Here is a 4,792-nt window from a genome sequence, read left to right as displayed (position 1 = left end):
GCCAGCCGAGGCGCAACATGGTGCCGATGAACTGGCGGCACAGGGGACAGTTGGACCTGTTGGCGGTCCAGAGCTGGATGCATTCCCTGCACAAGATGTGTCTGCAGGGAAGAGCGCAGACGGCGTCGGCCGTCGGCCCGAGGAAGGTGGGGCACGGCTCCTCGTGGGCCTCCGCCGGCCGTGCCCACGCCTCCCGCCTCCTGTTGGCAGCCGCCTCCCGGCTCGAGGCTGCGGCTGCCCTGGCGCTGTGGGGCTCCGAGGATGGATTAGCCGGAGGCTGCCTATTGCAGAGCGGTGGGCAGCCTCCGGGCCTCACCTCCTCTTGTGAGTCCCACCAGTTCTGGACACCTCGTGTGCCGCTGGCACGAGCTCTGATGTCCGCTGTTCCTCACGTAGGATTGTGATCGACGCTCAGTCCTCTCGCAAGACTCTGACGTCTCACACATTGACAAGGTCTCAGTGTCTCATGCTCCCCCAGGAAGACGTTCAAGCCTCAAGAGTCGCCAATAGGACACAATGCGAGCTGGGCTTGCTGGCTATGGGTAGGCACACAGCCCACTGTGAGGTTGTGGGGTGACTGTGACTCTCCGATGCCGTCACGAAGCACACAGACAGCTGGAGGTTTGCTGTGCGTAGCTGTCGCATTCATAGCTTTGGCATTTGCCTGCCAGAGTCCACCCAAGCAAGGACTTTCGCTGGGACATTTCCTCACAAATGATACTGGTGACGGCTGCTGGCTGCTAGAAACAGCTGACGCAAGTGGACAAAGCTGAAGGTGTGTTCAGCACATCAAGGCCAGTCCAAATGCAAGTACACATTGCATCACTTGCTCTGCCCTTACAGTGCCGGGGGGGAAGAGAGGGGAGTGGGGATGGGGTAGGGGTTGGGTGAGGGATTCATTCTCCCAGTTCCCACCTAGTGGTTTAGGGATGCAGGGTTCAGGGACATGAGAAATACAAGGATCCTGAGAGCTCTAGTGCTCTCAGAAAGGCATCCTCGAAGAGCAGCCTTGAATGGAGTAGCTTTCCTGTAGCTGCTGTGGTACAGTTTGGTATTTGGAAGAGTAAATCTGCACTTGAAAAGGAATGGGAGAATCACAGAATCATTAAGGCTGGGAAAGGCGTCTAACACTGCCACGTCCAGCCCCAACCCCAGCCCCAGAGAGTCCTTCTGGAGTTAGCCCGAAGGGAATAATTACGCTATTTCAATAGTCACCATCCAGGTTGCTTTATTGCTAAACAAGCATTACGGGAGGACAAAACTGGCCGCAGCCGGGGTGCCTTTCCCGCAGGCCGGGGCCCCGGACGCCGCTTGGAAGGGCGCAGCACAGATCGGCGCTCCGGGCGGAGCCCTGGGAGGTACCGACGGCCGCCGCCCCGCACATCCCCGCTACGCCCCAGCCCGGCCCGGCCCGGCCCGCACCTCCCCGCTGATTTCCCTCGGGCAGCCCCGGCCGCCGCCGCCGCCGCCTCCATCGCCGCCGCCGCCGAGCGGGGGGGGAGGCAGAGGAGGAGCCACGAGGAGGAGGGGAGGAAGCCGTTGCCGGGGCAGCGCGCGGCTGGGGCGGGCGTTGTGCGGGTGGCGGTAGGCAGCCCGTTAGAACGCGTGCCGTTGCTAGCGGCTTGCTTGCCGTGACGCCGCTCAGCAGCCGGCGTGCCGCACCCGGAGCCGACCCGACGCCGCGCTGCCAGGTGGGGAGACGGGCCGGGCGGGCGGGAAGCGCTTCGAGCCGAGTGGCCCCGGGCTCTGCCATCCTCCCGAGTGCTGGCACCGCCTCTGGCGTGAAGGCGATCGGCAGCTTTGGTCGCTGCCCGTCTGCTTCGCCCGTTGAGCGAGAGAGGAGGCGGTTGCTGGGGCTCGGCTCGGGGATCCCGAGCTTGAAGTCCGTCCCGCCTTCCTCCTCAGGAGCTGTGACACCGCTCTCATGGAAAGCTCTGCAAGTTTTTGCAAACGCACAGCTAAAGGTAAAAGTAAGTGTGGTCAAGTCGTAATTTGGTCAGTAAGGGCAAGATAGTAACTGACAGCTAATAGAAAATAAAGATGGGAGGGAGCGGGTTGAAAGAAAGATGCAGAACTGCAGAAGACAGAAGTTGCTTGTAAATAACTTGCGCTTATATATCTTTTAACATAGATATGAGAAAGTGGAACAGACAGAGCTTGTGAAACAAGAGATCTTGCAGACAAAGCACAAGGACAGGCAGGAGCAGAGTCTAGGATAGCGGTACATGGCCCTCAGCCAGCAGATGGGCATGAAGATGCTAGCAGAGCCAGAGCCAAAGAGCATCAAGACCACCTCAGCGACGGAGCAGACAGAGCAGATGAAAAAGCAACAAGCACCAGGTACCACAGACACCCACTCAGGGCAGAGACCCCTTCACTAGGGGCTCGTGCTCCACGCACGGGGTCCCCTCCTCAGGCGGAGGGCACCCCAGCAGCGCCCACACGCAAGGGGAACCCTCGAAAACTCGAGGGCTAAGCCCCATCTCACTGCCACGCACGGGGTCCCCTCCTCAGGCGGAGGGCACCCCAGCTCCACCCGCACGCAAGGGGATCCCTCGAAAACTCGAGGGCTAAGCCCCATCTCACAGCCACGCACGAGGTCCCCTCCTCAGGCGGAGGGCACCCCAGCTCCACCCGCACGCAAGGGGAACCCTCGAAAACTCGAGGGCTAAGCCCCATCTCACAGCCACGCACGGGGTCCCCTCCTCAGGCTGAGGGCACCCCAGCCCCACCCGCATGCAAGGGGAACCCTCGAAAACTCGAGGGCTAAGCCCCATCTCACAGCCACGCACGGGGTCCCCTCCTCAGGCAGAGGGCACCCCAGCTCCACCCGCACGCAAGGGGAACCCTCGAAAACTCGAGGGCTAAGCCCCATCTGACCACCACGCACGGGGTCCCCTCCTCAGGCTGAGGGCACCCCAGCCCCACCCGCATGCAAGGGGAACCCTCGAAAACTCGAGGGCTAAGCCCCATCTCACAGCCACACACGGGGTCCCCTCCACAGGCGGAGGGCACCCCAGCAGCACCCGCACGCAAGGGGATCCCTCGAAAACTCGAGGGCTAAGCCCCATCTCACAGCCACGCACGGGGTCCCCTCCACAGGCGGAGGGCACCCCAGCAGCGCCCACACGCAAGGGGAACCCTCGAAAACTCGAGGGCTAAGCCCCATCTCACCGCCACGCACGGGGTCCCCTCCTCAGGCGGAGGGCACCCTTCTTCCCCCATTCTTTTTCTTTCCTCTACAGGATGCTCCGCGTTATGGTCTGCTGTTTTCTTCGTCGTCCCTTCTTCTTCTCGTATTGAAGGACCTGTTTGAAGACACGCCAAGCACATATCTGCCAGCATATCTGCACGAACACCTGGAAAATAAAAAGTTCTGCTCACCAGTGTTGTCCTGCTCTTCTTTGCACCACGGAAATCAGGCTGGATTGGGGAGGGCACTGCAGGTCTCCCTCCCCCTGTGGGACATTTCAAGCACTCCCTATGTGCAGCCCCCAGCCAAGCAGCTGCACCCTGGGAAGCTTCAGCCTCAGCGTCGAGCTGGTGCACAAGCAGGGGCTCAAGATCTGAGCAGGGCCCCAGGGAACAGAGAACTGTTGTGTTTTTTCTTGGGGGTTCCGCCACGTGCCAGGGACCACCGACACTGCGCTTAGCAGAACAGAGCACTTCACACTGTTGGGCAGCTTCTGCCATTTCTTGCTCACAACCTCCAGCAGCTCCCAGCTGCTGCATCACTGCACCTTCACTGCCGCTGGAGGAGGGCAGGCAAGATGCTGCTGCCCCCAGGATGCCCTGTCCCCAGGCAGCCCCTACCCTCACGGGGGTGGGGAGGGGCCCCACAGCATGAAGCAGCACCAGGACCCCAACTCCTGTTAGGAAGGAAGTGCTGCTGGCACCCCAGCACCCCTGCACCACTGCTCCCCGTACCTCTCCGTTCCCATCGCAGCTGCTCCATCTTCCTGGAGAGCAGTGGGCGTGTGCCTTCAGCGCTGGAAGACAAGAATAAAGCTGCAGGTTGGGGGCGCAACTTCGGGGGGAACGTGGCACGGCACGGCAGGCCGAGACCAAAAAAGAAGATGGGGAGCCCCCAGCAGCCTCCTGAGATGGATCTAGCAATTGGACAGAGACTGATGCATGCTCATGTGCAGCGGCACAGGCGGGCAGTTCTATCTGTAAGCCTCAGCAAGGGGAAGAGGGAAAACAGGCTTCCAACCCTGAGGACACGGATGGCAAATGCATGTGACATGAGGCAGACTGGACCCTGGTCTCTCTGCAGAGCAGAAGGAAGTGCCTGCCCCTTGCCCCTGAAATTGCTCTAACCAACAGCTATGAAGCGCTGGGGGTATAAGGAAGAGGAGGTGTGGATTCCTTTCTGCACAACCAGAAAGGAATAACCATGGGAAGGCAGTCCAACCAACGAACCAACTCAGAACCAGTGCCACCAAAAAAAAGACCCATACAGCCCAATGTTAAAAATATTAGAAAGATATACATCGTACCCTCTAAAACCAATAGTAAGTGATGAAAAATAAGATTGGTAGTTGTGTAGTGAAGAGAAAATGAAGTAGAAGACAAATTCTCACAGCAGGACGTGTATTGCCAGGGGTTTGGAACAGGAGAAAAATATCGCGCAGATTATCTTGACAATCAAGTTCCTCTGTCCTGAAATCTGTACTCAGCCTCGTGCTGTGGTTTCGGGTAAACTATGCGGCACACAAAGGAAAACAGAGACAAAAAGTGCTACGGCACTTACTAAATTCTGCGTGGTAAAATGAACACAAATTATCACAGA

The 4,792-nt window shown here is 59.2% G+C and overlaps 1 long non-coding RNA gene across 5 annotated transcripts; it reads left to right on the top strand.

Moving 5' to 3' along the window:
- The first annotated feature begins 752 nt into the window (after window positions 1–752).
- Window positions 753–3,386, top strand: LOC116239857 (uncharacterized). 5 transcript variants are annotated; one of them, XR_016470836.1, is made up of 4 exons: window positions 1,533–1,691; window positions 1,906–1,970; window positions 2,132–2,340; window positions 3,246–3,386. It is a non-coding gene; the product is annotated as an uncharacterized LOC116239857 (long non-coding RNA). The 5 variants fall into 5 exon arrangements; XR_016470834.1 differs by having other exon boundaries at window positions 1,535–1,691; window positions 1,906–1,964; XR_016470838.1 differs by lacking the exons at window positions 1,533–1,691; window positions 1,906–1,970 and adding an exon at window positions 753–775.
- Window positions 3,387–4,792: the final 1,406 nt, after the last annotated feature.

This window comes from Phasianus colchicus, chromosome 1 (assembly GCF_987193195.1).
Source record: "Phasianus colchicus chromosome 1, bPhaCol1.hap1.1, whole genome shotgun sequence".
NCBI lineage: Eukaryota > Metazoa > Chordata > Aves > Galliformes > Phasianidae > Phasianus > Phasianus colchicus.
This window is presented reverse-complemented; position numbering and strand designations above follow the sequence as displayed.